Consider the following 22,251-nt stretch of genomic DNA (forward strand, 5'->3'; position numbering starts at 1 on the left):
ACATCAATGATAATGCCCTGGGCATTGCACATGACCTGGCAGTTGATGGAGGGGTATCCCTTGCGGTTTATGTAGGGCCTACCCTGCTCACCGGGTGGTGACTTGATGTGTATGTGCGTGCAGTCTATTGCACCCAGTACCTCTGGGTATTCTGCCACATGGTGGAAGAGACGCATATTGCTGGCCAACTCCTCCTGCATTCGGGGGAAGTATATGTTCTCATTGGCATGTGGTAACATGGCATCCAGGAACTGGTGTACTCCCTGGATGCTGATGCCTGTGAGATCCCCATGATATTCCCAGTTGGTCTTTGAAAGGTACCTGTAGCTAGTATTCTCAGGCTTACACATACCTTCGTATCCACTGGGATGGGTTCCCCTCTGTTTGTTCTGGCTCTGAGGCGTGGGCAGTACAGCCCCACAAGTTGCTGTAGGGTGTCCCTGTCCACCCTGTAACGCTGTACTATCTCCAGATCATGTAGCCCCTGGTAGGTTATCCTGAGTCTGAACACTCTCCTCCTCGTCTGGTGCCTGGGGTGGTCGTGTGCATCGTCTTCCACACCACCTTCAGTCTCCAACACATGCTGGTGGATCAAAGCTATGGTAGCCCCTAACATGCATAATAAAAGTTCCCTGTCTGTATACACCACTAGTGCAGAGTGTATGGGAATACACAAATGTGTGTGAGGTGCTTTCACACTTTATAGTATTGTGCTATGGATGCTGCTGATGTAAGTGGGTGTGTATGAGCTACTCCAGCTGCTGCGTGTCTTAATTATGGGTTTTGCAATGAATACTGCAAGTGTGGGGCCTTTACTGTGGAGATCTACTTGCCTGCCTTGATTAATCTGTTGCCCTTTAATTCACTTTTAGACATGGATCCTCTCTCATTATCAGGCATGCATCCACCTGCCGTCTTTCTTGTTTTGTACTTTCCCTACCCAGTCATGGCAAAATGTGCCTTGTAGCCGATATACTGCATACCGGCTTTGTTCTGCTTTGATACTTTGCTGTTTTCTTTGCAGTACAGCCCCTCCCCTTCCCTGTTCTGTAAGTAGCTGCTTTCAGCCTTGTTAGCTGTTGTCAATGGCCCCCTGTAGGCTCCTAGGTGTTAATTAGTTATTTGTACTCCAATTTCACTGCTGCAGCATTTCCTTATTTCTTTCCTATATCCTTCCTGTTTCAGCTGCAGTGTGCGCCACGCATACCCGTTTATCGGGTTTACGTGCGTTTTCATCTCCATTCACATGCACACTCGGTTACCTTGTGTACTCTCAGCTAAGCATAGCTATGGGTTATTTGACACACCCCTATCCTGCAGCTTGGCCTAGCTAGGGACAGACTGGTTTAGCAATGCTCCAATGTGCTTACAGCAAAGGCGACACACCCCTCTCTTGATGTCATCTTTATCTCAAGAGCACACCTCGGTGTTATAACACTACGCTGTGAGGTGCATCCTTACACCAGCGGGGAATCTGCAATTCACTATTACTCCTCTCATTTGCATGGCATTGCCTACTAATTCCTAGCTACTGCGCATAACACTGTCACTGTCCCTTAGCAACGCTTGCGCCATGAGTATGGTGCAGCATGCCTGCCACCACTTCCTGAATTGCTACATACCTTCATTTGCATGCTACACTGCTGCACATGGGGTAATTAGCGTACAAGATCAGGGAGTTGTGCAGGCGTAGCATACGCAGGTAGTGCACGTGGAAACAGCTCGTACCTGAATCGCTCGGTGGCCATCTTTGGTGTTAGAACACCGATGCTATGCCTGCACCTGGCACAAGCTTCATGAATCCCAGGGTCTCAGTTTATGGAGGGATAGTTGAAGTCACCCAGAAGTATGGTGTTAGGCTGAATGTTAAGAGATGCCAGTAGGTTTAGGTAGGAGGTGTGGTTTTCCAAACTCATGTTAGGGGAACTGTAGCTAGTGAGGATATGACAGGGGGTCACACCTAAGGTTAATTGGGCATGGGGCACCGCAAGCGACTCATGTTGTTGGGCCAGTCTAGCAATGTACCTGTCCTTTATAAACACGAGACACCTCCTCCCTTCATTTTATCCTGAGTTGAGGGGGATTGAAATGTATGATTGTATTGTAAATGATTGTAAATGTATGATTGAAAAGTATGCATCTGGAGCGTTTCTCCCATGGTCTCCGCTGAAAACAGGCTCTGTGGAACCTAGTTGGACATTCCCGGTCAACAAATGTTAAATAAAATAAAAAAAAATAAAAATGAAAGGTTGTGTAGCCTTTGATAGCCGGGGTGCTTTTTATGGTTCTGAGCCATGTTTCTGTGACTGCACAGATGTCTGCATTCTCCAGGTTGAGGAGTGCATTTTTTTTTTATTTAGATTCTTACCATGGAGCAACAGAACCTTTAGGTAGTTTTGAGTGATTTTCGTTATGTTGAGGGTTTAACTTGGCACAGCCTAAAAAAGACACAATGGGGATAGATAAGGTTTTTGCCAGTATCCGGAAGCCAAGTGGTGACAATTCCAAACCATCTCTGGTAAAGCATTGCGGTTTGTCGATCATGTCTCCCCTGGCTGACAGATATTGTATCCCCTTGTGACACTAGAAGCTAAGCCAGCTGTTGAATTTGGTCATTTTTTGCTAGTACTGTGGCATCATCAATGGTTAAGGTAGGATGCTACCCAAGGCTTGATTCATACCCCACTGAGACACATATTCAAAAATCTCCATCATGTCTCTTCCTATAGTCCATTGAGATACTTGATGTCATGCATTTCATACGTTCTTTACGTTGCATTTTTTTATTATAGTAAGTAAGAACAAGAATACACAAAGGAGACTTTAAATACATAACTTTCAGGCTGTATTCTCAGCTTAGTGCTATGAAAAATAAAAAGCATTCCAACACGCAGGAATTTAAGTCCGTTTAGTGCATGAACTTAAAACCAGATAAAGGGCCAGCAATTTGTTTCTTTTTAATGCCATTTAGAAATATTAAACATAGCTCTCAGTTGTCCAGATTTTCACAAAATGGCCAGATATTTTACTCATAAAACTGTAGATTTCTGGCAAACCACTGATAAACCATTGAGGACTGAAGTTAGAAAATAATGGTAGACATTTGATTTTCAGATTTCATATCCTTCAGAAAATGCATGCTAATGCAAAACCTGTTATTCTATCAACTTTCTAAGTTTGTAGGAGCAATATTTAAAAAGTGTCCCTGTTTTTGGTCCTTTGTCCCCCCATTATTTGTGGATTTGTCCAGATTTCTTGCTCTAAGAAGTTGAAAGGTAAGCAAATCCTTAGAAATACGAACAAGTGTGATGAAGGGGCTCTCTCACAGAAACTATAGACACAGGAAATTGGGAATCATATAGAAACGTATGCGTAGTAGGAAGCCGCACCCGCAAACTATCAAACCACACCTTCAACAACCTCATTCACGCCCACAATGCCTGCAATACCCTCTGCCAGCATATTTATAATGTGAAATCTTTTGCCAATGGTAGGAAATTTACGTATTATTTAATCAAAGAAATTAAGAACGACATAGAGACATTTATACTTTGTAAGTATACTTTAGGATTTGTGAAACATCGCCCGTAACTGAACGTCTGAAAAACATACAGATAAAACATAAAAACATTCCAAGTAATTATAAAACACACTATGTAGTTCGAAAGATGAACGATACATAAAACGGTGTTAGTGTAAACAACTGTTTTTATTACATAAGTGATGATTCCAGTGCTCTTCAATGCTGTTTCGGTAGCAGTAGCAACGGAAAAAGAGAACGTTTCGGCCCCTGTCGGTAAAAGCATTCCCATTCATTGCGTCATCGCTCCGCGACCTATGAGGCGGAAGAAGCTCTTCGTGTTTGGGAAGATTGGAGAGGGCATATGCTACATTTTAAATAACATTTTATTTTTGAAAGACTCATTTCTTGTCGAAAACAAGTTTCGCCACAGTTGTATTACACAGGAGCCAAGATAACATCAAAAACAAAACTGCAAAAAGGTAGCTGTTCTGACTACATTTGATCTGTAAACTCCCAACTTTCTTAATTTTTGTTTTATAATGAAAACTTGCATTTATAATGTATGTAGCAAAAATGACAGTCCTCTTTTTGAAATGAATGCCTTGCTTTGGTGACTGCCCTTTCAAGGTGAATTCTAACGTTGGACCTTTATCATTTAGTTAATATCGGGTACTGATTTTTGTCAAGCTGCGTGTGAGAGAATGGATAATTTGAGTTGCAGAATGTAACTTATTCAGAGAAGGACTAAATCAAACTGAAGTCTAAGAACATGCCTCTGTTGTTGCTGGGAAAATAATAAAGCAGGATCACACTTTGTTTTGTTTATTTTTTTAAGCAGGTAGATGAGTTGATTTGAAGAGTCTAGCTATGCTGTTAACTAGAGGCCACAGAGTAAAAGTTAGATTATTTGATAGCTGTGTTGATCTGAAGACACTATTCAGTCATGATAGGAACCGAAGGTAATGAGTAAGCAATGGTTTCACCATGGATTTGTAAACCGTGCAGATCGAACCGATATTTCAGTTAAGGTGAGAGAGTTTCCTCCAAGAGGACAAATCCATCTTCCCAACACTTGTTTTGTGAGGTGAGGGGACATGACCTCAGTCCCTCCATTCCTTTATATGTACGTTCTGAGGTCAGGCTTACTTGAGGAGGGGGGCACAATGTATTTACCTTAATGTGAATTTGACTTCATGAGTCAGGGAGCAGCCGTAAGTACAAAACATTTCAAGTAATAAAGAAAATATATACTTGTAGATGAGTAGAGAGCATTTATGAAGAATATACAACAAAGGCATAGCAGTGGTAGACCTAGAGCACTTTGCCTGTAGGTATCACACAATAAATGTGAATTATATTCAGCGATGGGTATTTACCAAAGTTGCACATTTATGACCGTAGAGGTTGAGGCTTTTAATAACGATTGACAATTCTGTGTGGCACTTGTGATTACAGTTTGGGACAGACTGGAAAAAGAGGTCCAATAATAGAATGGATAAAGAATTGTTAACCAGAATTGCAACCCTTTTTGGCAGTAGATGACTGCAGTTCTTTGACAAGTTGTCTTAAAAGATGTTAAGTAACTGACCATTCCTGATGTCAGTTTGTAGTAAGGGTTTGCATTTTGCTTTTTTCTTCTAGGAGAAATTGGAGGTTGCTTTTGATATCTTGGTAAGCACATCAGCAGCATGTGAATGGTAAGGAGAACTTCAAACTCAATATATCTAAGGATGTTATCAGTTCATTTCTTTCTTGAATCATAGCTGATTAGCAGCTGTAGTCAATGAAGGTACCATTAAAATCTTACTGTTTGTATAGTTTATATAATACATGCAAAACTATCCTGCATTTCTAAAAAAAGTATTTCAGGATGTTTGTTAGGTTGTAAAGCTGTGTAATTTGGTAAGCAGTGAAACAGTAAAACTGACTGCTTGTATAAATTGCATTGTTATGTAAGTAATGTAGAATCATCTTCCCTGAGTCAAGTAACAAAATCATCAATACTGTAATGTCTGACTCTTCAGTAACTGCAGGGGTAATGCAGTGCAGTCTTGGTCAGCTTTCCATGTAGAACTTTCCTAGGCTAAAAGCCCTTCCTCTTTATCCTAATACTATACAAAAAGGACCTTTCTATACACATCTCTCTTGTCATGCTGGAAAGTAGCCTCAGTCTGCAAAAAAATCATTTTATTGCAAATTTTCCTTCAAATATTTTGTAATTTAACTTTCTTCCATTTTTTTTTTCTTTCTGCTTTACACTTCTGGTACTGCATATGTAGCTTTGGTTGAGTTTTGGGTCTTCACAAACTTTCTATGTCCCTCCCTGGACCATCTGATATCTCCTTGGATTATCCTTTCTTAACTTTGTTAGTGGTAATGTTGATATTCCTAATTAGATCTCTGTTGCAGTATTTTTAACATCTGGGACTTTTCCTTTAAAGGTCTGGTCTTTCCAGCCAGCTTTCCAAAGTTAAAGATCTTTTTGCTGCAAGGCGTACGTTTGTCCAAGTGACACACTAGCATGCTGATATAAGAGGTGTAGGTATTTGTGCCATAGTTGGAACTTTCTTGCTAAGTTTGTGTTTGCAGACATCCATCAGTATCAAAAGCATTTTTCTTGTTTTGTTGGTTAGAGTCCCCAAAGTTCTTTTTTTTTTTTCTTGTAGAGTTTGCATGCCCCCCAACTGCTTGTCTTCAAAAGTGGGGAAATGTGAAAATGATAGACAAATTCTTTATTGTGACTACCACTCTAGTTTGTTTTGTCTAGGGGTATAGTACAACACAAAATCTTGATAAGTCTGTTGGAGCTTTGCTCCAAAAATGTTAAGAAGCCACCTTGGGACCATCAACCATTATTTGGAGGAATTGGAGAACAAGATATTGTTGCTTTTGGCATGTGCCACTATGTCATCTTCAGATTCTGTGCTTGGACCCTCCAGCTAAAAATGTGTGTAGGGATAAGGTGCTTAAAGAAGTGGATGACCCGGATTGGACCTCCACTTTCTCACCTAGGTTGGAAATGGCATATTCCTTTGAAACACTTTTTTGCAGCCCCTGGTCAGTCCATCAGTTTTACCCAGACTCTCTGTCATTGTCCACTTGGAGGCCATTATGGTCATTGAAAAATGCACCTGTATTGCCGCTTGTTATCCTTCCGTGTCTTCCCTTTATAGTTATTTCTTCATGCTTTACCTTTTTGTTTGGTTGAGGTATTTCTTTACCCCCCCCCCAAAAAAAAAGAAAATACTCTATTCTGTAATTTCCACACACACATTTAAGAAGCTCTGAATGCGGAACTGACTTGCATATCTCTTATAGCAGCATGCTGGAATGTGCCTAGGGCAGCTGTAAATCTTACAGGTGAAGGATCCAGAGTTATGGAAAGCTAGCTTGACGAACAGGACCTTTGCTGGTAAAGTCCCAGATGCTGAGAATACTGCAGCAGTGATCTAGTCTAGTATCTGCTATTATGCTAAGTTACTAACACAGTTTTACTTTCTTGATAGTATATTGTATGGTTTGTGTAGTAAGAATCTTTGTGTTCAACATCTTTGTATCATGTATAGTAAGGGTTAAAATGTGAAATTGCATTGCAAGCAATGAAGCAAGTTAAAATAAGCTGTTTTTCTTGTAAAGAATTTGCTGACCAAAGAGGAATGCACAGATGTTACCTTGGTCCAGGCACAAGCTTATCTTGTGACTGACCTCTGACCATCTAAGGCTCCAGTATGTGAATTTATAGCCTTGACTGAAATTCCTTGTCTGGTAACCAGTTACTGTGTATGTGCTGAGAAGGGTATAAAAACCCATGTGAAGTGTACAGAAATTAGACTGCTGACATACCATGTACTTTGTAGCATGTCTCCATGCATGTAAAATAAACCTTTTTGCTTATTTTTATCTGCGTGATTCTTCCAGTATATGTTGAGTATTAAAATCTTTTGACAGTTTGCTGTACTACAAAAGACAGAAAAAAGGAAAAAAGGAACAAGTCTTTATAGCTATTGTTACTTTTTTATTTTACAAACATTCTCATTTCTGTTTTCCTGAACACTAGCCTTATTGCTCTTGGCTATTCTAGTGTGATTTTTCTCTTACTTTATCTCACTTCATTTCAGGGATTAAAAAAATAAACATGATTCAGTATTTTCATCTGTGTATTCTTTAAGCTATTTTTAGTTACAGATCCTTGTTTTTTGTTTTGCTAAATTATACTTGCTGTTAAAATGATGTATGCATTCAAACATTATAAATGTGGAAGTAAGATTCCACCCCAAGATAAGTATTTTGAATATTTAGATTGTCTAGGTGAAGGGCAGATTGTGCCTAGATAAGTATTTAATCTTGAAATTCATTATTGTGGAGGAAAAAATGCTTTTGGTGAGGGTTGATAAAACTCTCGATGCTGAAGGGAAGTTGCAGAGGCAGGTCCTTTGACATTGTGGTTGGAGCTGCCCATAGTTATTTCTTAATTTTCATTATTTCAGTCTTCGGAGAATTCAAAGTACATATTTGAAAAATACAGATCTTTTCAATCTCATCGTTCCAAGAAAATTAAATATTTTACAATAATGTTTACTGTCACTTTGAGTATTTTGTCTGAAGTATCCCAGATAGTGATTTTTGAACCAGCAATCAGCAGTGTCTTAGTAATTTTTTTTTCACTTTAGCTTCCCACAGTTGACCATCAGCAGACCATGCTGTTTCTTCTCATTTGCTGTTTTTTTTTCTACCCCTCTTGCATCTCCAAGACTAACTCTGATTAGGTTGGCATCAATGAGGAGATCAAGATGTCCCAAGTTTGCATCTTACTAGAGTATTTAAATAATCTTTATTCCCTGGCCCCATGTGTGCCCCAGTTTAATATCTTGTGGGTGGGTCATGCAGTGGAAAGGCCATGCCGATCTGCTCCTCTCCATGTGGTAGCTAGTGTTGGCAAACTGATCTTCCCACCTCTCTGGAGTAATGTTGCAGTTTCTCCAACATCCGCCAGGGGGGATCCAAATCACACTGCATGCCCAGTGCATGCTCCCTGCCCCCCCTTCCAGGATGCAGTCGTTGGTGACTGGCTATTCATCTGCGTGCCTGTTTGGCTGGCCATCCTGCAGGATAAATGGATAATCGCAGTAATTTCCAGGAGAAATACATTTTCTTTCTTTCTTTCTTTCTTTCTTTTCCCCACTGCATTAGAAAAATGTAGCAAGAATAGAAGTCGAACATTCTAGAAAAAGAGCCATTCAGGTGGTCCTGCCAGACTAGGAATTTAGTTTCAAAGAAGATGAAAGACTCTAGACCACGTCCATTAAAAGTATATAAATTAAAAAAAAAAAAAAAACTTTTAGATGGTCATGATGCCTTCGATCTTTTCAAGTTTTTCCGGAGATTTGTGTGTTGAACTTCCCGAATGCCTGCTTCTTCGTCAGGATAGACATGGAGTCCAGACAATACCTAATCTCGTCTATGTAGGAGCTAATTATCACCAGAACAGGATTCTTTATTTGACCTCACCCCAGTTGCCAGGGTGTTCATCAAATGCACATCCATTGTAGTGAACCAGAGGTTACAGGGAAAGAAGACATTTCTTTGAATTCCCATTGTATATTTAATACAAAATAGGCTGAGTCCTGAAATTGTGATTAAAAGAAACTAATATAAAATCCAAGGGGATCACTTGTAAAGGGGAGAAATTTAGTAGCCTGGGAAAATTTTAGATGACAAGATACCTAACAAATGACAGCCTTATTCGTAACAAGGATAGATGCATTCCTCAGAGTCTATAATTATGGTATGTACATAATTTATGTACAGCACTTGAGGGCTAGGTTGGTTTATTGCAGAATTTGTTGGGGGTGTTGACATTGTTGTGGATGTGTATTTTTACCTGTCTTGTAGAAGATGAATATTTGCTTCTTTTTTGATCTTGAGGCTTTCGGGTATACACAGTTGTAATAGCAGTTGCATTCTTCCTGAGCAACTTGCAGTCCTTGTAAAACGTATTGTAGTGAGTATAGTGAAAATATTGAGTGGTTATTGTGGTTGTAGTAATGTATGTGCACAAAAATAGCCAGCTTTCCACCAAGAAAATGTAAGTATTTTTTGAGTCTGCCTGGGGTGTAGTAGGCCAACTTTGTTGATACAGTATGAATATTGCTGGATGTGTGTCTGTAGATCTAGCAGTGATGAGCAAGATTGTATAGCTCAAGTGAGTGAAGTGTTGGCCTAGACGCTTATTGTTACTATAGGACATTTTGCATTGCTGCACAGATCCCCAGAAATACAGATGTGAAGATAGAGATTATGGCTTTGGCAGTCTGGATAAATCCACTGAAAAACCAGTGGATACCCGATGAATCAGAAGGCCATATTAAGTTTTTGTTTCATTCAGAATACTCTTCTCAGCCAGGAAGCTGAAAAGGAGAATAGAGCCAAGGGGAATTTTTGTGTGCCTGGCATGCTAGAGAACATAGAACGTCCTAATGACACTTCTCTTTAAAATCATTCCCAGCAGTTTTGCCACTACCAGAATTGGACATTAGCCATTAGAGTTTTAATGAGCCTTTTTTTTGCAAATAAAGTATTGAACCCTGCTATTAAACAGAGATCCAGGCTGCTCAACTACCAAGGCAAACTATAGGTATTAAAGGCAGCATGGGCTTCAGGTGGTGAAATGTGAAGGAGTTTCCATTGGAAGTGATTCTTCTGAGTTGTTAGGGCAATGTAGAACTTCATAGGGATTTGTTAGTCTCATTAAGAAGGAACAGGTAAAATGCTTATTAGTTTTTCTACCTAGATTAAAGGGGTTTATTGGAGGAAACTGGTAGAAAAAAAAGATTGAGGAAGCAATTGGCATGGCAAATGCTACGTTGCTGTGTTTGGTTGAAAATACAGTCTGCAAAATGAGTGTCATTGCTAGCAGACTGTTTAGGGCCCTCCGGGTGAAGGAACTCAATCTTGTTGGATAAGGATGCGAACTGACCAATGGTTATTGCCTACAGTTTGATATAATAGCTTGAAATGCCATTTGATGCACATTTTGGGGTGTATTCCTCCAGTAAGTGGGCTAGGGCACGTTGTACAGTACTTATTAGTATGTAGTATATGTCATGCTTGGTTTTTATTGTGGGTCTCTGTCCTAGGAGTCTCTTCGTTGTGGGGGGTGGGCAGTTACAGCCATAGTGAAGGTGTTGTGTGTGGAGCATTTAGTTAGGTCTTCTGGGGAAACATCTTGTTACCATGGGAGATTCTAAACCAGAGTCTAGTGGTTTGTTATTCAGGAAGGGTGACGAACATCATCTTTCTTCTCTCTCCAGCAGTAGCTAGTATTAGTTTATTTTGTAGCTGATCTCTGATGAGATTAAGTTGTCAAACATTGTTGAGGGATGCATGAGGAATGTATGGCATCTTATTGTGAAAGTATATGTTTAGTGTTGTTGCACGTTTTAGGTTTTAACACTCTTGGCCAGGTGTACAATATTCAACCAAGGAATAATGACAAGCAAGTCAAAACTGTGATGCTGGCAAGTATGTGTTTCTTCACAGTAATGTTTGCTTATACAATGTTGGTTCAAGCAGTAGTCCGGTATGTGAGCCTGTGGGGGAGGAGGGTTAACTATTCTTCTTGGTGCCATCCCAGAAGCATATGTTCCGTTATTTCCTTCCTCCCTTTGGTGATGGGCACCAACCAGCTGTTAATTTTAATGTTTTTTGATGACCTGCACAGACTTGCTGTCTGAAGTATATGGGTGAACATTGCTATCTCCTATACTACAGACTCTGTTTGACTGAGTAACCCCCCCCCCCCAACACCACCTTCTCCCAAGACCCTGTAAGTAATAGCACTGGCCAGAATGGAGAGACAGCAACCCTTCCTTCCATTGCCTGCCATCTAGCACTCTGTATCCTAAGGTAGTGTAGTAATTGCCATGTGAGCAACCAAATAGTTTCATCTGAGAAAAAGTGTAAACACATAACTTGTTTGGAGCTAGCCCTTTTGAAATCCTATGTATGCAGTACGCATTGGACTGTTTCACTCCCACTCATACAAATGTAACATCCACATATGTTTAATGCTAAACATTACAAGAGCTTCTTAGAACTTGTGAGAATAGGCATCAATGAGCCCTCCCATACATCTACCATAATCACCCCTTTGTCATCATGGCACAAATAGGAAACCACTCCTGAGCCTAGCAAGAATAAGTCAGCTGCTGGAAATATGGTAATAATTTTGACTCCATTATTAGGCACACAGATTCCATACTCACCACGCTGAACAGGGATGGGATTACAGTTGTGTCTGTCTTTTTTCTCTCTCTCTCTGGAGCCAGACTTGCTGATTATTTCAAGAGTTGCTAAAACCATCCTCTTCAGTAAATATAACTGTGAAATGATCATATTCAGTGCTGGATTGAAAATGTGGCACAAAAAACAATGAAAGGCCTGCAGAATGTGACTTGTTAGACCTTATTGACTCATGCTTCACTGAAAATGATTCCCAGATTCAAAGAAAGCATTATTTAGTGTCATCATTTGACAGTGTAGCCGGTGTTGTCATTTCAGGGGACAGGTCCACTTCACATTTTCCTTGGACAAGATGATTTGCAATCCTACTTGATTTGCTAAGGATGGACTTCACCTCTCTCAAAGGCTCCTGCATACTGGCCAAAGCCTTTGCCTAAAAGAGGCACAATGGAGCTAGCAGAGTTCACCTAGTGAACATCTCAACCTAGCTAACAAATCATACTATAAATTAGATAACATCCTATGCCAATGCTTGGAGTCAAAATAAGAAGGCACCTAATGTGAGAGCACTTCTGCATCTGGAACACATTCACGTTTGTGTGGGATCTGAGACGTGGTTTAAATGTGGTGAAAGCACTTCTCCTGTGCTTGGTTCTGTGGCTATCACACCTTCAAGTCCACTGGTAATGGTGTCTTTTTTTTTTTTTTTTTTTTTTTTTTTTTTTTGAGATTTTTATACCTACCAAAGTGATATCCAGTGACCCCCACAAGTGAGCTTGTTGAACTCCAGTCTAGTTAAGGCAAACATTCAACTCGCAGCTTGTTACAGGACCCATTCCATGGCCCTAGATGACTGATATTCACCGAATTCAACTATACCTCCATAGATTAGACAACAAGTATGCCAACATTTCTTAGACTGGTTGAGACAAAATTCCTTGGATCAAATTGTCTGTAACCCTACAGGGGCTGAAATATTGTGGACCTAGTTCTCACAAATTCTGCTCCAGCCTGCTTGCCTGCCCATGGTTGCTTCTTCAGTTGTTAAGGCTGATCATCACCTGTTTACATTTAACCTCCGAGCATTCTCTTCCATGGTTCTCAACACATCCTTTAAAGCTAAACTTTTACAATTGTAAGATGAAATTGCAAATGTTTGTCATGCTAACCCCCCAAATAAAACTGGTGTATGTTTCCACCTGTGCCAAGAATCTTTATGCTCATTTAGGTAAATGCATTGATGAAGTTGTCCCCCCTTGGGACCAATTAAAGTGACAAATTCCTCACCAGCAAGCTGAAGACAACTGTTAAGGCCAGCCAAGCCTCCCTTGAACATAGGCTTGATTCTGAGGCTAAGGATTATTAAGTCCTCCTTCAGCTTTGTTAGAAAACAAAGTTCTAAGCAACTTTTCCCACTCTACTTTCAGACATGGCTTAGACAGTTTTGATTGATAACCAAAAATGCATTCTAGGCTTTACAGACCTTGCCCTCTTTAAAAGGGTTGTTCATCTTGATGGTGGTCATTGGCAAGGCACATGCATCCTCTGGTCTAATAGCTTTGTATTTCCTGTGATTCTGGTTTTCGTCCATGCAGTTTCTGGCTATACATGGTTACCAAAATTTGGGTTCTCGGTGTTTACCTAAATTGGTATTTGGCTACTGGATATTTTTGCAGGAATTTGATAAAGTCGCCACCCCATTGATTATCTGATCCTCTGTCAAGCAGAGCCAATGAAGTGATCCCAGGGATGTATTTTCTGTTACCCATCCACTCGTCAAGGTTTCTCTTGAAGAGTGTTAGTGAGGGGCTCTGCTTTATGTAATTTGGAATTTTGTTCCAAAGCATGGGGAATCTCTGTGACAGGAATCTATTCCTCCGGCATGTTCTATTTATTGTTGTGGTGAGGTTTAGCTCACTAGAGCACGTGGCTCGCAGTGACTTGGATTTCTTTAGGTGGAGCATGTCCATCAATTCTGAGTTGGACATGGCTTTGTAAGTCGGGCAGAGATCACCTCTGAGTAAGCGATATGTCACTGAGTACAGCCGGAGTTTCTTCAGTCAGGCTGCATAGGACATATGTTTGAGGCCAGTAATCCTCTTGGTGAGGTACTTTTGTGGTCTTTCCAGCTGTTGGAAGTGTTTTGCGAGGTACATCCCAAATTGGGTATTGCACTCTCTGATGGGTCTAATGAGTGATGAGTAGAGGGGCACTATAACCTCTTTATTTCTTGATACAAACCCTTTAGTAATTAGATGGGCCACATAGGATTTCCTAACAACTTTGGCAATAAGATTGTCAAAGGAGAGATTACTATCTACGTGGGTCCCCAGATCTCTTATTACCTCTTCTCTATTAAGGGGGCTGCCACCTATGTGGTAATTCGTGGGTGTTTTGTTTTCCCAAATGGAATGACTATGCATTTTTTGGCATTTAGCTTGAGGCCATGACTTTCACACCAGGTGTCAGTCTCAGGCCCTTTTGGAGGATGTCGGTGTCAGCCGGAGAGTCAGTTATGGCTCCCAGTTTGCAGTCATCGGCGAACTTGGTTAGTCATAGTCCTCCTGTGTTTGCCTGTACTTTTGAGAAGTATATGCCGAACAGTAGGGGTCCCAGGACCAAGCCTTGCGGGACACCACTTGTGACTGGTTTAGAGTCTGATCTAGAGCCCGCTATTCTTACCGTATAAGTTCTGTCTGTAAGCCAGTTGGCAACCCATCTCGTGACGTAGGGGGTTTATGTTCAGGCTGGTGAGTTTTTCAGTAATACCCGAGTGGGGAATGGTGTCGAAAGCCTTGGCGAGGTCAAGGTAGGATGTGTGAACCACCTTTCCCTCGTCTATGGCATTCGTGACTGTCTTGAAGAAGTCAGCCAGGTTTAATAGGCATGATCTGCCCTTAACAAAGCCGAACTAGGTCGGGTCAAGTGTTTTTGGAGGTTCCCAATGTCTTTGTTAATGAGTTCCATGATGGTGCACTCCATAGCCTTGCAGACCAGGCTAGTCAGGCTTATGGGGCGATAGTTACCAGGGTCAGTTGTGGACCCTTCTTTGTGGAGAGGAATAACTGTTGCTGTGCGCCATTCTATGGGCATGTAGCCTGTGGAGAGGCTGAGGTTGAACAGCGTGTTTAGGTGGGGGGTTAGTTCTTTCTGTAATTCGTGCAAGACGCAGCTTGGGACACCATCTGGTCCCATTGACACTGTTTTTGGCTTTTGAAAGGGCTGTTTTCACCTGTGTGTCTGTGATTTCTGGGACACTACACTTATTGTGGGCTCTTTTGGAGGTGAGAGGGAGGTGAAGTTTGCACTGAACCTGTTTGCCAGGATGTTGGCAGTATCAGTAGGTTCAGTATATTTTGTGTTATTTTGCACTAGTTCAGTGCATATCTGCGAATTGCCACTTAGGTTCTTAACCACAAAGCCGTCTTTAGCTATGTTATCTTTTCAATCCTTGGATATTTTTCTTTCGAAGTTAGCCTTGGATGATTTCATGAGGGACCTTAGTTTCTTACTGGTACTGATCAGGGACCTTAGTTTCTTACTGATGCTGATCAGGGATGTCTTTCCTTCTTGGGATTTGCTTTTTTTCTGAACTCGTTTCCTTCTTCTGTTGTACAGCCTGTTATTGCAGGGGTCCACCAAACTGGTTTCCTTCTCTTAGAGGAGTGAGTCTTGGTTTTGCTAGGGATGGCACGATGCATGCATCCTTATAGGTGCTCATAGTGTGCATTTGTAAAGGTTTCTGCATCTTGAGCATCGTTATCGTTTAGTGTGGGGGCTGTGAAACTTACCACCTCTGTCTTAAGTAAGGTGAAGTTTGCTTTAGAAAAGTTTTTTACTGTAGCTTCCTTAGTTGGGGGTGGTGGTGGGGTGTGGTCATCCAGAATGATTAGTTTCTGGTCTGATCTAACCAGTGACTGGTTGACTTCCGGTGTGGAACACCTATCGCCCATGTTGGTGATGACCAGGTCCAATATGTTTTCACCTCTGGTAGGGGAGTTTACCAGCTGATCCAGGGCATTTGAGTTGATGACTTCCAGGAAGCGTTGGGCCTGGGAATTTGTACTAGAGTAGTTTTCCCAGTGAATGGTAGGGTAATTGAAATCGCCCAATATCAGGGTGTTTGGTAGGACCTTCATGTTTTCCAGTGTCTCCAGAAAGGTGGAGTGGTGGTCCTGGTCATGGAGGGTAATCTGTAGCAGGCCACAATTTGCATTACAGATTTGCCTGATGTTAGTTGCACATGGATGATCTCAGAGGTATCATGCTGTGCCACTAACCTGGAGGTGTAGGTATCCTTGAATATGGATACACCCCCTCCTTTTGTGTTTCCGTCCGTGTTATGTGGCCGAAATGTGTGGTATGAGTTGTAGCCCAGTAGTGCTGGGTGCTCTCTGGAGCCTTGAACCAGGTTTCAGTTACTGCACAAATATCGACGTTCTCCATACTGAGGAGTGCTTTGAGCGTGTGAATTTTGAGATTTAAACTCCTGGCGTTTAGTAGCATAACCCAAAGTTTTTTGTTAATTGTGCTGTTTATGGAGGTGGGTTTGACTTTTGAGCCTTGCCTAAAAAAGACACTCTGGGGGCAGCAAGAGCCTTGGCCAGTATTCGGAAGCCTAGGGGTGATAGGTACACGCCGTGTTTTTGCGAAGCAACGCAGCTTGTTGAGTGTGTCATCCCAGGCTGACAGACACTGGATCCCCTTTGAATGACACCAGAAGCTTAGCCAATTGTTGAAATTGATAATTTTTTCTTTATACTGAGGTATCCTTCTTGGCGAGGGCAGGATGCTACTCAGGGTAATGCTAGCCTGGGCTGCATGATCAGAGAACTCTTCCATGTCTCTCTCCATGTAGTCCAGGGAGGTATGTCTCGGATCATTCACACCAACATGAACAATGACAGAGTCATATTAATGTACTTGTTCTGGAGTAACCTGAGTGCTTGTGTTATGTGGCGGATTCTGGCTTCCGACAGGCAGCTAACAGTAACCTTCTGCTTGTCCTGCCTAGTGAGTGGGACATCGGTGTGCCTGACTATAGAGTCCCCTTTTACTAGTGTGTTAGGTATGTTATTTCGCCTTAAGAGCTGTGATTGTGCGGCACACTGATTTTGTGTTTTATGTGTTGTCTGGTTTGTGACGGGAAGTGCAGGTTGTTTGGGTGTCTGCTTTGGAGGTCTCCGGTGCTTTTGCAGGTTTTTATTTAGATCCTCAGGGTATGATTTTGTGTATTTATGTGTATTTTTTGCCAGTGCTGTTTTAGTAGGTCTGTGTGTGGCTGGAAGTGTGATATAAGTGTTAACCTTCTCCTCTTGACTGTCTGTTCCAGTCGTGGGTGGAGACAGGTTAGCTTCCAGTTTGGCTGTATAATTGCATCTCTTGCATATGTTAGTGTTTTGTTGTAGAGGAGAGGGTTATCTGTGTACATGAGGCAGTTGTAACATTGCCTCAGGATACCCAGATTCACCAGCTGGACTGGAGATTGCACCTGAAGTTGCCCTTTGGTTATGCCTGAATAGTAGGGTGAGCTTGGTTGGTTGGTGAGGGATGAATAAAGAGCCTTGCCCTGCTGGGCAATCAGTGTCAGGGTATATTAGTGCTTGTTATTAGGTCTGTGCAAGTGCTGGGCTGTAAGATGCTTTTTGAGTGCTTAGGTTGAGAGTTAGACTATTTTCAAGGGAAAAACTGAAGAGGAGACTTAGTGGAGCCGGGAATAATTTAACCGTAGCTAACCAGCACTGCCCATTGCGCAAAACCGTGCAAATGCGTTTTTTATAGTAAGGAAATGAAAGAGAGAGAAATTAGCTCAAAGTGGCAAATAAACTACTTACTTCTGGGCTGGAACCACTCCTCCAGGGACAGATAGGTTGCTTAAAGCTTCCCTCTCTCATAGGTGAACAGAGAAACTTCCTTCTATCCAAGTAAGGTATGGGCAACTCAGAAACTAGTATCTCGGCCCTGAATTCAGTACTAGCCTGAAAACTGGACTATACTAGCTTAGAAAAATGGGAAACAAGGAATTTTTTTTTTTTTTTTTTTTTTAAAGATAAGGCAAAAACAGTAAAAAAAAAAAATACAGTTAAAACAGCTATAAACAACCAGAAAAGGCTATTGCACTTTAGTGTGTAGCCTACAACAGTTAAACAAATTATTTAAACAAAAAACAACTTTTTAAAAGTACAGGCAGTCAAATAAGTACAATATGTGAAAAAAACAAGCTTTTAAATCAGAATAAATGCTGCAAAATCTGCATTTAGGCGGAAAGCAGTTAAGTACAGCAAGAAAGTACAGAAAAATGATACTTTAATCACTCCAAAGTCACTCTTCTAAGCTAGAAGGCTTGTATCAGTTTAAGGCTTTCTAGTGCTACCCAGTAGATTAGTTGCAGGAAAGATGGGAAACAAGCGCAGATGTGGTCTTTTAAACCAGAAAGTTGAATGAGATGGACAAACTGTCCAAATGGTCAATAAACTACAATTTCTGGGCCAAGAGCCTCTCCTCTCGTTGTAGACAGGCTACCTAGTGCTTACAACTCCCACTGATAAGCTAGAAGGCTTTCTTCCATAATAGAAAGGCTTGCAGGGCTCAGAAGCTTACCAACAGCCCTGGATACAGCAACTCTGTATCTGGACTAGGCTAGTTACAGGAAAGATGGGAAACGAGCGCAAGTGCGGCTTTTAAACCAGAATGTTGACGGAGATGGAAAAAACTGCCCAAATGACCAGTAGCTACAATTTCTGGGCCATGAACCACTCCTTTTGTGGTAGATAGGCTACCTAATGCTTACCACTCCCACTGATAAGCTAGAAGGCTTCCCTCCAACACAGAAAGGCTTGGGGGGGCTCAGAAGCTTACAAAGTGTCCTGGGTACAGCAAACCTGTACCTGGACTCGACTAGTTACAGGAAAGGCAGAGAACAAGTACAAACGTAGGCTTTTAAGCCAGCAAGTTGAAAGAGATGGAAAACTGCCCAAACGGCCAAATAAAATACAATCTCTGGGCCAAAACTCACTCTTCCTGTGGAGGACAGGCTACCTAGTGCTTACCACTCCCACTGATAAGCTAGAAGGTTTCCCTCCAATACAGAAAGGCTTGGGGGGCTCAGATCCTTACTAACAGTCCTGGATACAGTAACTCTGTAACTGGGCTATGCTAGTTATAAAAAAGGCGGGAAACGGGCACATATGCGGCTCTCAATCCAGAAAGTTGAAAGAGATGGAAAAAAACTGCTCAAACAGCCAATGTCTACAATTTCTGGGCCAGGGACCACTCCCCTTGTGGTAGATAGGCTACCTGATGCTTATCACTTTCACTGATAAGCTAGAAGGCTTCCCTCCAACACGGAAAGGCTTGGGGGCTCAGAAGCTTATAAAGAGTCCTGGATACAGCAAATCTGTACCTGGACTAGACTAGTAACAGGAAAGTCAGGAAACAAGGGCAAACACAGACTTTTTAAATCAGAAGGTTGAAAGAGATGGAAAAGCTTCCCAAACGGCCAATAAACTATAATTTCTGGGACAGAAACCACTCCTTCTGTGGTAGATAGGTTACCTAGTGCTTACCACTCTCACTGATGAGCTAGAAGGCTTCTCTCCAACACAGAAGGGCTTGGGGGGCTCAGAAGCTTCCCAACAGTCCTGGATACAGCAAGTCTGTACCTGGACTACACTAGTTATAGGAAAGGCAGGGACCAAACGCAAAATGGGCTTTTAACCAGAAAGTAGAAAGAGATGGAAAAACTGCCCAAACGGCTAATTAACTACAATTTCAGGGCCAGAACCCACTCTTCCCGTGGTAGATAGGCTACCTAGTGCTTATCACTCCCACTGATAAGCTAGAAGGCTTCTCTCAAACACAGAAAGGCTTGGGGGGCTCAGAAGCTTACTAACAGTCCTGGATACAGCAAGTCTGCATCTGGACTTGACTAGTTACAGGAAAGGCAGGAAACCAGCTTAGAATTTTTTTTTGTTACAGAAAAGCAGCTAAAACAGCAGTAAATACAACTGAAATTGTAGTGCAGACCAGCGCACTCAAGTGTGTAGCAACACTACGGCACATACAGTTCAAATTAAATGCAATTAAATTAACAAATGATTAAAAGTGCAGAAGGCAGTAAATTAGAAGGCTACTAACAAGCAGTAATAAGTGCAGAGTAATTGCGACTGAACAGATAACCGCATGCAGAAGAGCAACTAAGACAGGTACAGTAAGAGCAGCTGAAAAAAAATTTATATATATAATTTTTTTTTTTTTTTTTTTTTGAGGGAGGGAACAGAGCAGGATTAAGATGCTACAGGGGTTGTCCTTCCCAAATGCTCTCTTTGTACACAGTAGTAGTGCCTGAAATCAGAATATGATCTCACTGCACTCAGTTGAGTGAGCAAATGAGTTGGGCCCAGAAGGAGTATCCAAATACAAATCTACAAGAGGGGCGGGCAGTTTCAAAGCCACCAACATTAACACCAAAACAAAAACAAGGAGGGTGGGTGGGGAGTTAACTGTAGAGAGACTGTCACAACTTCAGTTGAGTTAATATTCAGTGAAAAACACAAATAAATTAAATGCAGTACTATAAGCAAAAGAGCAGATAAAAGTGTACTTAAATTCACTTATATGTCCAGCTGATTTCAGGTAGATGTTAGCCGGCCAAAGCACTGATATTAAGCAAAGATAACTCAAAATGTACCACTTGTATAAGGCAAGAATGCCAGTGATGAGTTGAAACGACCCCCCACTGCTATCAATGGCTACACAGAAATTCTAAAAAGTACTCTGTAGGGAGACAGCCACAACTTCAGTTGAGTTAATATTCAGCGAAAAATGCAAATAAATAAATTAAATACAGTACTGTAAGCAAAAGAGCAGACAAAGGTGTACTTAAGTTCACTTATACGTCCAGCTGATTTCAGGTAGATGTTAGCCGTGAAACGGCTTTTCTTGAGAAGCCCTCTACTCTGCTGGCCTTGTCTTCTTTTCAACCTCTGATTTTTGCAGTTTTATCAGTTCACATGAAGTTAAAACTTCCAGCCTTTTGTTATTTGAGTTGAAATATTCCTTCAGTGTTTCATTTATTTTAATTACATCTGAGTACATTTTATTTGTTTTCTCTAAATTACTGGAAGCCATTTCCTGTATTGAAGAGGAAAGTTGAACTGTTTCTTGCTGAACAGTTGCAGGATTCTTCGCAGCCAGAGTTTTTTCTTCTCCTATTCTGATTGAGTTTTTCTCAAGTTCTTATTTTTGCTGGCAACTTGGCTGTATGATTACTTGTCAGTGACCTGAGTTTTACCCAGAATGAGAAATAGTGGCCACTGAAATTGTCAGCTTCTATTTTTTTTCACATTGGGGGAGCTGAAATCAGCCTGTTAAGTGTGCAGCTATCTTGGAAGTCTTTTTTCTGGCTCTGATTTTCAGTCAAAAGAAGAGGAATTGGAGAAGAATGTTGTTCATAGGTAGATACTAGGCTATCTGCCCTAGGGCATTTATAAGCCTAGCCAGAGTGTATTTGGCTTCCGCCTCCCTATTAGATTAGCCTACTGTGCCTCTGTAAATTAGGTCACAGAAGGTACCCTTTTAAGATTAGTTTACTGTGCCTCTGTCTAGCAGGGACACAGAAGAGATCCCAGGGTGAATTTGCGATTTCCCATCCACGCGTCCAGATTTTGCTTGAAGAGGGTCAGCGAGGGCCTATGTCTAACATGAATTGGGATTCTATTCCAGGTGAGGGGAGCCTCTGGGAAATGAATCTGTCCCTCCAGCATGTCCTATTTATTTTTGTGCTGAGGTTTAGGTCCCTGGAGCATGTAGCTCTAAGGGACTTGGATTTTTTGAGGTGGAGCATGTCCATTAATTCTGGGTTTGACATGGCTTTGTACGTCCGGCATTGATCGCCTCTGAGTAGGCAGTAAGCAACGGAGTAGAGCTTGAGTTTCTTTAGTCGAGCTGCATAGGACATCTGTTTGTAGCCCATGATCCTCTTGGTGAGGTACTTTTGGGGTCTCTCCAGTTTCTGCAGGTGTCGGGTAAGGTACAATAATTATGGGCCTGATGAGTGATGAGTAGAGGGGCACAATGACCTCTCTTGATCTAGATGCAAACCCTTTCGTGATAAGGTGGGCTATATAGAAGATCTTTCTGATCACTTTGGCAACATGATTATCAAAGGAGAGATTACTATCTACGTTGGTCCCAAATCTCTAATTACTTCTTCCGTACTTAATGGATTACCACCTATGTGGTAATTTGTGGGCACCTTGTTTGTTTTTCCCAAAGGGGATGACTATGCACTTTTTAGCATTTAGCTTGAGGACTTGGCTCTGGCACCAAGCATCCGTCTCTGTGAGACCCTTTTGGAGGATACTTATGTCAGCTGGAGATTCAATTATGGCCCCCAGTTTGCAGTCCTCTGCGAACTTTGTCAGCCATAATCCCCCTGTGTTGTCCTGAACCTCAAAATAGTATATACCGAACAAGAGAGGTCCCAG

At 41.5% G+C, this 22,251-nt stretch overlaps 1 protein-coding gene across 1 annotated transcript in view; it reads left to right on the forward strand.

Moving 5' to 3' along the window:
* Positions 1–3,450: 3,450 nt before the first annotated feature.
* Positions 3,451–22,251, forward strand: part of LOC122800225 (ubiquitin carboxyl-terminal hydrolase 36-like) — a 1,786,736-nt gene continuing 1,767,935 nt past the window's right edge. The window contains exons 1-2 of the mRNA XM_044069718.1: positions 3,451–4,002; positions 5,165–5,220. The gene's annotated coding sequence lies outside the window, so the exon portion shown is untranslated. The remainder of the gene's footprint in view (positions 4,003–5,164; positions 5,221–22,251) is intronic.

The sequence above is a fragment of the Protopterus annectens genome, chromosome 4.part0 (genome assembly GCF_019279795.1).
Source record: "Protopterus annectens isolate FY-2018-M chromosome 4.part0, PAN1.0, whole genome shotgun sequence".
Classification (NCBI taxonomy): domain Eukaryota; kingdom Metazoa; phylum Chordata; order Ceratodontiformes; family Protopteridae; genus Protopterus; species Protopterus annectens.